Source organism: Corylus avellana, chromosome ca11 (genome assembly GCF_901000735.1).
Source record: "Corylus avellana chromosome ca11, CavTom2PMs-1.0".
Classification (NCBI taxonomy): Eukaryota; Viridiplantae; Streptophyta; class Magnoliopsida; order Fagales; family Betulaceae; genus Corylus; species Corylus avellana.
The window spans coordinates 14,267,018-14,278,833 of record NC_081551.1 but is presented as its reverse complement, the minus strand read 5'-3'; positions in this window follow the sequence as shown (position 1 = coordinate 14,278,833).

Sequence of the window (11,816 nt, the reverse complement as noted above, 5' to 3'; positions counted from 1 at the left end):
TTTTGGGGGGAATTTTTTTTAGGGTTTAGGCTTCTTCCAATTGAGTTACAATTTTGAACCCCCCATTTCTGAAAATTGCAATGGGAAATGTCAATTCTATGTTGTGAATCAAACTTTATTTGGATGAGATGCACACACACACACACACACACACACACATATATATATACTTGGAAGTTGGATGAGGGACAAATGTAAGCAACCACATATTGATTTTGGTTGGAATTTAAAGTAAAAACAGTTTGGTGTTTGGCTATACATATCTCTCTGTTTTTATAATGAAGCTACAATCTTGAAAGACTTGAACATATGACTTACAAATCATCATCATATGCTCCATCTCCTTGTTACACTTGTGATTATATTCACTTAAAATTGGATTTTTTTCTACTTCTTCCAATTGAGTCACAATTTTTGAACCCCCATTTCTGAAAATTGCAATGGGAAATGTCAATTCTATGTTGTGAATCAAACTTTATTTGGATGAGATGCACACACACACACACACACACACACACACACACATATATATATATATATATATATACTTGGAAGTTGGATGAGGGACAAATGTAAGCAACCACATATTGATTTTGGTTGGAATTTAAAGTAAAAACAGTATTGGTGTTTGGCTATACATATCTCTCTGTTTTTATAATGAAGCTACAATCTTGAATGACTTGAACATATGACTTACAAATCATCATCATATGCTCCATCTCCTTGTTACACTTGTGATTATATTCACTTAAAATTGGATTTCTATTGCATCGCCTATATGTGACACGTTATTGAGTTTGAAATTAATTTCAAATTATTAGTTTAGGATGGCCAATTGAATCAAATTATTCACTAAAAATGTTTATTTCACTTTGTAGGATGGCCAATTCAAGGCTATTGTTTGAGGTCCACCATGGTGGTAGATTCAACAGGACACTTGGATGTGAGTACGTGGGGGGTGATGTGGCAGTACATACAGAGAGTGTTGACCCTGATGAGTTGTCATATTTCGAATTGGAAGGCATATGTCGACATTATGGGTACAAGTCGGGGGATTTAATCTTTTTTCAAGAACCTGGTAAAAGTTTAGTCAATGGCTTGCATTTGATTATATCTGACCATAATGTACTATTTATGGTTGCTAAGCACACTGGTCATAACGTAGTTCACTTATTTGTTGTTTCTTTCGGAGAGGGTGTAGTTGATGAACAAGATGAGGAGGATGAAGATGAGGATGGAGGGAGGGTTGACCCTAATGACCCTTGGTGGCGTGATAGGATTAGTGATGATGAAGATCTTTTTGATGTAGATCTTGATGACATTGATAGTGGGGCTAGACCATCAAATACAAAACCAAATAGTCAGAAAGAGGAACAGGATGGGGATGACAGAGGTGTTGAAGAGGGTGAGGATGCTATAGGCGATGGACATGATAGAGGTAATGACGAGGGTGATGATGATAGAGGTGATGAACATGATAATGATGAGGGTGAGGGTGATGATGATAGAGGTGATGAACATGATAATGATGAGGGTGAGGGTGATGCTGGTGTTCTCGGAGGTGATGATGATGATGATGATGACAACTCCGAAATGGCTAGGAGTGATATACTTGCGTCGCCAGTCATCAGTGATGAAGATTGTGAAACACAATCTGCACGTGCAGTCGACTTTCATGCTATGGATCTAGTGGATCCATTCATTAAACTTGAGATGAAATTCCCAAACATTCAAATGTTTAGGGAAGCTGTGAGGGTGTACAATGTGAAGAGGGGAAAGGATGTCAAATTTACGAAAAATGAAACAATGAGGTGTGTAGCGGTATGCAGGGATGCGAAATGTAAGTACAGGGTGTATGGAAGGAAGATGCCTGATGAAGAATCATTTCAAGTAAGATCAGTACAGTCTAAACACATATGTGGTTGAAAATACCGAAACACCATTGTCAACTCTTCTTGGATAGCACAGAATCTCATTGACAAGTTTAGGGTTCAGCCGAACATGCCGTTGGATGTAATCCAACATGAAGTGAAGGAGAAATGGCGTGTTGATGTGAGCCCAAGTATGATGTACAGAGCTAGGAGGAAGGCCAAACAAAGATTGTATGGGAATCTTGAGGACCAATATGGTAGGTTGTGGGACTATTGTGAAACCTTGAGGCATACTAATAGTGGAAGCTGTGTTGTTATGAAAGTTGATAGACCAAACCCCGATTTGCCTCCAAATTTTGGAAGACTATATGTTTGTTTGGCTGCCATGAAGAAAGGCTTTTTGGAGGGTTGCAGGCCGATCATTGGGGTAGATGGGTGCTTCCTAAAAGGACCGTTCAAGGGCCAACTCCTTTCTGCAGTTGGAAGGGATGGGAACAACAACATGTACCCAATTGCCTTTGCGGTTGTCGAAACCGAGGTTAAAGACAGCTGGATTTGGTTCCTTGAAACCCTTGTCTCTGATCTTGGTACCCATGACAGGCATGCTAGGCCTACATTCATTTCAGATCGACAGAAGGTAAATTGTTTTCTTGTTCACAACTTAAATATTCATGCAATTTGTTTGACAACTGTTTTGGTAACATAATATATATATATATTTTTTTTTGGTAGGGTCTAATGCCAGCTTTTGAGGTTGTTATGCCCATGGTTGATCACAGAATATGTGTTAGGCATTTATATGCCAACTTTAGAGACATTGGGGGGCATCGAGGGTTGGCACTGAAGGAACAGTTGTGGTCTGCAGCCTCTTCATACACAGAATATGAATTCAATGATCATATGGAAGAGTTGAAGAAGATGAATGAAGCCGCGTATGAATATTTGAGTCAGATTGACCCTAGTACATGGTCTAGGGCATGGTTTAGTGACTACCCCAAGTGCGACCTCCTAGTCAACAACATCTGTGAGTGTTTCAACTCATATATTTTGAAGGCCCGTGAGAAGCCCATGTTGACCATGTTGGAGATGATACGGAAGAAGCTGATGCGGAGATATCAAGTTAAGAGGGAAGGGATAAAGAAGTTGACTGGGAAGTTAACCCCCAGGATTGCTGCAAAGTTGGAAGAAATTGGGTTGCAAGCAATTGACTGCATTGCACAGTATGCTGGTGATTCTATGTTTGAAGTTCCTTGTCCGGATAATAGACAATATGTGGTAGACCTTGGTAGAAGAAGGTGTGGTTGTAGGCAGTGGAAAATTACTGGAATCCCATGTTCCCATGCAGTGGCAGCTATACTCTATGATTGTGGGGACCCTGAAGACTATGTTGATGAGTGCTTTACTATTGAGGTCTACAAGAAGGCATATGCTCCAGTAATATACCCAATGCCCAGTGAGGAACAGTGGATAAAAACAAGTCATGATAAGTTGGAGCCTCCAAGAGGAAGAATTGCCCCGGGTCAACCAAAGAAGCTAAGGAGAAGGGCACCCGATGAGAGCAGGGACCCAAGAAATCCATATCGGATGAGGAAGTACGGAGCGCGAATGAGATGTGGGAAGTGTAACGGGGTTGGACACAATAAAAGGGCATGTCCAACCAATAGAAGTGAAGCATCCAATAGCAAGAAGTCGGATACACCAATTGTAAGTTTCTCATACATATAGCTCATATTTAATAAACATATGTTTTATAATATTTATAGTTCGTTGTTATGCATGATACTAAACTTGTTTTTGATACTAAACTTGTTTTTGATGTTGTGTGTGTAGTCACGAAGTATTGGGTTGAAAACACCTAAAGCGACAAAAGGCAAAGGCAAACAAACAATTGTGCAAAAGGTAGTGGAAGGAGTTCCTATTTACTTATATACATGGTAATATTGTGATACTAAACCTATTTTTGTTTTTATGTGTGCAGTCACATAGGGTTGGTTCTAGTACACCTAATGCGAGCAAAGGGAAACAAAAAGTTTTGGAGAAGGTACTTGAAGGAAATCGTATTTATTTACTTTTATACATGGTATGCTTGTGATACTAAATATAGTTTTGTTCTTATGTGTGTAGTCACAAAGGGATGGTGACAGTACACCTAAAGGGACCAAAGGGAAACAAAAAGTTACGGAGAAGGTACTTTAATTATTTTGTATTATTGTATTTATTTTATTAAGTGTTTTGGTATTATTGTAGTCCACCATTTAACAATTTGTTGTTCCAATTGTGCTAAAACAAATTTTGTGTTATTTTAGCAGGAAATGTCTTTGCTTAGGGAATTGTGTGGTGGACTACTTGGTCCACAGTCGGCTACTGTTTTTAAGGTAGTTAAAAACAGTATCCCAAACAAATGATTTCTATTTATTTTTTTGTTTTGAACCCTCATAATTGTCTTGTCTTTTATGTAACTTATTTTCTGATATGTTTTATTTTTATTGTTTCTTTTTACATATAAAGAAGAAGGGCATATCAAAGAGCAAAGCATCTACAAGTGTTGGTGCACATTCCAAGAGAAAGGAAATCCACATCCCGCATCTTGTTGACGAGCGAGAGCACACACCCCCCCCCGGATTTGCCCATGTACGCAAAGATTTTCCACCCGCCGGTGGTGGTGTGGAAGAAAGAGTATCACCCCCTCCTGCAGCTGCTGATGAAGAGGGCGTATCACCTGCAACTGGAGTTGCTAGTGAAGGCAAAGGCTCATCTCCACGTAGACCAGCTATACTTGAACATGGATTTGGTGCAGGTATTGAACTACCTCCATCATGGGGTGACCCACTTGGACCCTTAACAGATGATCTAGATGATCTACTATTTCCTAAGTTGTCCATAGGAGGGCCTGCAACAAGGACTCGCCATTCGGATCGAATAGCTGGTATTTGTCACAGTTTTCCCAAAAAAAACACTGGCCCAATACACATTGACTTAACTGAAGATGACTGTGAAACTGGAACTGCTGCAAGAAGAGGGCCATTGACTAGGGGTGGCCGAATTTCAGGATCTGTAAGAAAAGGCCCATTAACAAGAGGTGGTTCAACTGGTTCAACTGCAACTAGGGGTGGGGCAGCAACGGGTGGTGCATCCAGGGGTGGTCCAGGGGTGCTGCAGGGGGTGCTGCAGCCAGGGGTGGTGTACGCAGGGGTGGGGCAGCAAGGGGTGGTGGAACGCCGTCTGTGGCAGGCAGAGGTGATGCAAATGCTTCTTCATCGTCAAACCAAGTGAAAGGCAAGCGCATTGTGAGAACAGTACAAAAAGGAATAGAAATTATGGAGGCCAAGAGGAAACGAAAAAATCCAGATTGGAAGCCATAGGCAGATGTTTTATACTTGTAAATTATTACGATGTTGGTTGTGGTATGTTAGGTGTTATGTATAATGACATGTAAATAGGTCGTTTTGGTTTGTTAGTTGCTAAGTTTAGTACAAGGATATGCTGTTTTGCTATGTTGGTTGCTAAGATTAGTACAATGACATGTTTTGGTGTGTTGGTTGCTAAGTTTAGTACAATGACATGTTGTTTTGCTATGTTGGTTGCTAAGATTAGTACAATGACATGTTTTCGTGTGTTGGTTGCTAAGTTTAGTACAATGACATGTTGTTTTGCTATGTTGGTTGCTAAGATTAGTACAATCACATGTTTTGGGGTGTTGGTTGCTAAGTTTAGTACAATCACATGTTGTTTTGCTATGTTGGTTGCTAAGATTAGTACAATGACATGTTTTCATGTGTTGGTTGCTAAGTTTAGTACAATCAAACTTTATTTTGGTATGTTGGTTGCTAAGTTTAGTACAATGGTATGCTGTTTTGGTGTGTTGGTTGCTAAGTTTAGTACAATGGTATGCTGTTTTTATGTTGGTTGCTAAGTCCAAAACAATAACATGTTTTGGTATGTAGTTTGCGTATTGTTATTGTATGAGGAAATTTGAATGTAATTTACAGCAGGGGTATTATTTTTCGTATGTTGTGTTGGTATGACGATGTTTGAATGTAATTTACATCTTTGGTATTATTTTAGGTATGTTGTGTTGGTATGAGTGAGGAAATTTGAATGTAATTTGCAGCTTTGGTATTATTTTAGGTATGTTGTGTTGGTATGAGTGAGGAAATTTGAATGTAATTTGCAGCTTTGGTATTATTTTAGGTATGTTGTGTTGGTATGAGGAAATTGCAATGGTAATGTAAAGCTTGATCTTTTTTTTCATTTATTGAATTGGTATGAGGATATTTCAATGTAATGTACAACTTTATTTGTATTATTTTTGGTATATTGTTTTTATATGAGTATCTTTAATCAAATTTATACCTTTGGTAGTTTTCGTATGTTGTTTTCGTTTGAGGATCTTTATTAAAAGATGTTGAACACAATAAGGTCTTCAACACTATATCGCGTACTACATAATAATGCAACATAAATCGCACTTGGGACTAATGGAGTTAAACTAGGGTTGAGGTCAAATTTAGGGTTTACGATTTAACCCTAAACCTTAAACCCTAAACCCTTAAACTAAACAAATCCCACATGGAACTAATGCCTTTTAACTAAACAAATCTCACGTGGGACTAATAGAATTGCAAATTCATGATCAAACACGGACTAATACCTGTAAAACAAAATAACTCCGATTAAATAAACCATGATTTATGGAAAGCTTCTAAGGTTTAGCTTATACCCTGATTTATGGAAAGCGTGGCAACAACATATTGCTCATTGCCCAAAAAATGAAAAATAAAAAAGTAAAAAATTTAAAAAAATCCTCCAAACAACACATGACACTAATGTATTTAAAGTGAACAAATCCCCATGGGACTAATGGATTCATGATCCAACATATCGACTAATGTCATAGACAAAATAACTTCACATACGACTATATAGTTCTATCATATTACACATTGGTAAATATACTAACATATCACAAAACCACAACAAAAAACTACACCACGTTCCACCAGCTCAACCATGACGACCAACCTCAGGATAGCATCACACAACGTAATTTGCAGACGTGGTGACCATTGGGAATGTATCCAAATAACAACATGAATAATGCACACATCATTACCATACATGAACATACAATGATTGTAAGGTAATTCTTCTTCATTGCATTCATCTTTATGTCCACAATCTCGAGTTGTTTACGATACTGAGATATCTCATTTAGCAGTTGTTCCTTCATATGACGAGCTTCACTCTCCATTTCTGCCTTCAGCTGCACGGTTTTTTTCTCATGTTCTGCTCTTACCTTCCCAACTTCAACTTCAACCAATGTTTCATATCGTTTCGCTTGAGCCTCTAAATATTCGTGCCTTTGATGCAAACGATGTACCACCTTCTTACCGAAGGAGCACATTTTAGGATCAAGCCATTCAAAGAAACCACAGTCTTGGTTAATCTACAAAACACATTACAACTAACAATTACCAACCGAAAGTAATTGAATAAACTAAACAAAAGCAGTAAACAATGACAGTTCATATATTGATAACATAAAATATCAAGTACTTGCCTTCCAGTTTTCGCAACTCACAAACCTCCTTCCAAAGTTTTTTTCAGTGTTGGCTGTTTTGACAATAGTCGGCCGCTCACAGAAGCAAACGCGCTGCACCGCAGATGAACCACTGCTATGAGCTGAACCAAACGAGCTTCCAAATGAGCTTGCACCTTCATTTGAGGTATCCATTCTACATGATATAGTAATACATAATTAGTCCGCTTCCACATTTGTTTTATTGTTGATCACATTTCAAATGGGTAATAATGCATGCATGTGACCAACGTATTCTGAAACCTACGCTATTCTTTTTTTGGGAAAATAATTAGAGAAGGAGAAGAGTGTAGGAAGCTTATTTCAGCCTGGGTTTCAGACTTACATTGTTCAGCTTTGGCTGCTCCTCTCCTTATTTAATTAATTAGGTAGCATTTTATTAACTACTACCTCAGACCATAGAAAATAACCACGGCCAACCAAGCTACAAGTGCTTACAACCGTTCATCCATTAATCGTTGTAGCATGAAAAAGTAATGTTTATTGGAAGCTAAACCATAATAAAGAAGAATAAATAAGAGGCATATAATATTCCCTTAAACAAAAACAACCCTAATCAATATTCCAACAAAACCTCCAATTTGTTCTCTACACAAAACCCTAAAACATTACATTATCCAATATTTTGAAATCTAAAGATACCTCTTAAGAAATGGCGAAGAGAGGAGATGGCGAACTTTTGGACTTCGTTGCTGTCGCTGGGCTAGGAGCACGCCTTTGGAACTTTCTTCTTCACCTTGTCGTGCTTCCGTGGGGGTGTGTGGGTTTGTTTGGAGGGAATGTCGAGCAAAGTGTGTGGGTGGGGTTGAAAAGGGGTTGGGTTCATCATGTAATATTACTGAGGGCTAAATTGGAAGGTTTTGAGTGAAAAAGTCACGTGAGGAGCACGTGCGCCGAGTTCCGTCCAGTTAAACGGAAAAAACAAACGGAGGGTTTAAATTGTCAAATTTTAAAACTTCAGGGGGGTAAATTGCCACTTTTTGAACTTCGGGGTTAAAATTGCAAAACCCCTGAAACTTCAGGGGGGTAAAATGCATTTTCCCCTTAATTATAATTCAATACGAGCAATATTGTCACAAGTTCATTGAGCATGCAATGTGCCAACAAAAGATCTCTACTTACGTCCGCAATTGATGAAACTCGTCCAAGTTGAACATAATATACCGGTGTATCTGTGTCATTGTGATTCGGTCGAGTCAGACTCGTGTTCCATTTCCCTTTGAACCATCCAGATTTCTTTGTATCCTATTGTGAAAGGTTGGTATATTCTCTAAATATCTCAAACAAAACGTCACCAACTCAGTTGCTATGTAGCCCTCCGTAATGCAGCCCTCAGGAGCCGCTTTGTTGCGCACATTAGATTTGAATACTCGAAGGCTCCTAAATATGAACCAATACATATTTTCAGTTTAGTTAGTACTTGTCATGTATTGGCACCTGAAACCAAAAAATAGAAGAATATCCGTAAACAAATTTTACCTCTCTGCCGGATACATCCATCTATACTGTACAGGTCCATCGAGTCGGCATTCACGGATAAGATGCACGACCACATGAACCATGCTCGTAAAGAAGCTGGGGGGGAAAACCTGTTCCATCTTGCACAACGTGATACAGATGTCACACTGTAGTCGGTCAATATCCTGTTCGGTCAATGTTGTTGAACATAGGCACCTGAAGAATGTGGACATCTCAACAAGAGGTCTAACCACATTGCTTGGAAGTGAACCATGCAATGCAATAGGTAGAAGCTGCTGCATCAGTACATGACTGTCATGACTCTTTAACCCCGATATCGTACGGTCCTTAAGTCGTATACAACGAGAAATGTTCGAGGCATATCCGTCGGGCACCCTTACATTTCGTAGCACTTTCAAAAAATGTGTTTTATCATCCTTGGACATCGTGTGGGTAGCTTGTTGAAAATAGGTCTTACCATCCTGCGAGTCCACAAATGTATGAAGTGTACGTCTCAAGCCCATTTCTTGCAAATCTAAGCGGGCGGCGTGGTTGTCCTTCGTTTTCCCTGGAATGTCCAGTATTGTACCAAGTATGTTGTCCATGACGTTTTTCTCTATGTGCATAACATCAAGATTATGCCGCAATAAATTATCTTTCCCATACGGCAACCTAAAGAAAATACTTTTCTTCTTCCACACTACATGGCCATTATTCGTCTTCTGCTTTTTTCTTTCTTTTTTCTCAGCCTCCCTTGCCTGATCGGCGTTCTCATCCCCAAACACCATCCCTTCTAATTGGCTTATGACTTCATCTCCACTTGGCACATCAGGGGCACATTCTAGTTCTACGTTGCCGTCAAATGTGCTTTTGTTTCGTCTCCATGGATGATCCATGTGCAAGTATCGCCTGTGCCCCATATAACACCATTTATGGCCATGTTTTAACCATTTTGACCATGTCGAGTTCATACAACACGGACATGCCTTCTCACCCTTGGTAGACCATCCAGACAAATCTGCATATGCTGGGAAGTCATTAATTGTCCACATCAACTGCGCTCGCATAACAAAATTATTTTTCTTTGAGACGTCATATGTGCGTACCCCTACATTCCATAGTTCTTGTAACTCTTCAATTAAGGGTTGAAGGTAGACATTTATATCCATTCCAGGTGAACTTGGGCCCGGGATAATCAATGATAGTATAAAAGATGTGTGTTTCATGCACATCCAAGGAGGCAAGTTGTAGGGTACAACCATTACAGGCCAAGTGCTGTGAGATGTAGTCATATTCCCAAATGGATTAAATCCATCAGAGGTTAGTCCGAGCCTTACATTCCTGCTGTCCGCTGAAAACTCCTAATGTAAATTGTCAAATGACTTCCATGCTAAGCCGTCGGCTGGATGCCTCAATACGCCATCCTTAGTGCGGCCTTCTGCATGCCACCTCATAAAGCGTGCTGTATGTTCTGACATAAACAACCTCTGTAGTTGTGGTATGAGTGGAAACCACCGCAACACCTTCACCGGACGTTTCTTGCCCGATGATATGGGTTGACCGTCCTCATCTAAATTGATTGCTTCCGTCCATTTAGATTCTCCACATACGGTACATGAATCCAACTCTTTATTGCCCTTCCAGAATAGCATACAGTCATTACGGCACGCTGGAATCTTCTCATAGCCTAGTCCCATGTCTCTCAAAAACTTTTTCGCCTCATATGTATTAACTGGCAGAGTTTCACTAGTCTCGGGTAGCAACTGATTGATGAACTCTAGGAAAGCCGAGAAAATCGAGTTACTAACTCCACCAACACACTTCAAGTTGTACAGGTGAACAGTGGCACTTAATTTGCTATGTTTTGTCTCAGTATGAAGTGGCTTCTCCGCCTTTTTTAGAAGGGCATAGTACTTTAGTGCATCGCCTTCAGCGGCTTCTTCGGTCACAATTTCCTCACCCCCTTGCACTACGGCCTGAGGCTCACAATTGTCTTCCCTAACTACTTCGTGCATGCCGAATAAATCACGCAACATTCTGTGCATGTCTCCACCCTGATTTGCACATGCACCCGCATCTGAGGCCGGGCGATTGGAATTAGACCCGGTATCAGGATCCTGTACATGCTTCTCACCGTGATAGAACCAAAGTGTGTATTCCGGCATCATTCCTTTTCCCCCTGTCAAGTGGTCGAATACGAAACCCGGCGGGTGGCGCCGGTTATTTCGACAAACCTTACAAGGGCAATAGATGAATCCATCAAGCGTTCTACAGTTACTAACTGCAAACTCCACAAACATTCTACACCCGTCTCTGTATTCCCTCGTACCCCTAGACTTTGTCATCCAACTCTTGTCCATTTTTATCTACGTACATGAGTTAGGAATAAATACATAAGACTTACAAATTGTATACATACTTTCAAGCACATGCATGTATATAAACATAAACCTATACCTAAATATTTGAACCACATTAGAAATATAAACCTATACATTCTCATATAGGGTTAAATTGTTTATGTCCAAAAATATATACATATTCATGCGTATCTACATTCAACCGTACTGAAGGGTGTATTTATAACCCTTATCTATTATAATTAATCTACAAAAACCAAATAAAAAAAAAATACTTGATCCAAAATTTAAGCATTTTCTTTGGTGGGGAACCTAAACAAATTAATTATAGCTAGCTTATAACTTATAAGGTTGTTCTAGTACATCTACCGAGCTAGGTTCGTTACGAGGACCCTAAATACAATAAATATAGCTTAAATGTCGTTAGCCTTTGGCATGAATTAGTAGGTGATGACATGCATGGGTCATACAACTCTTTTGTTTGGTGTATTTATTTATTTTGTATATGATATATATAAAGGTTAAAGG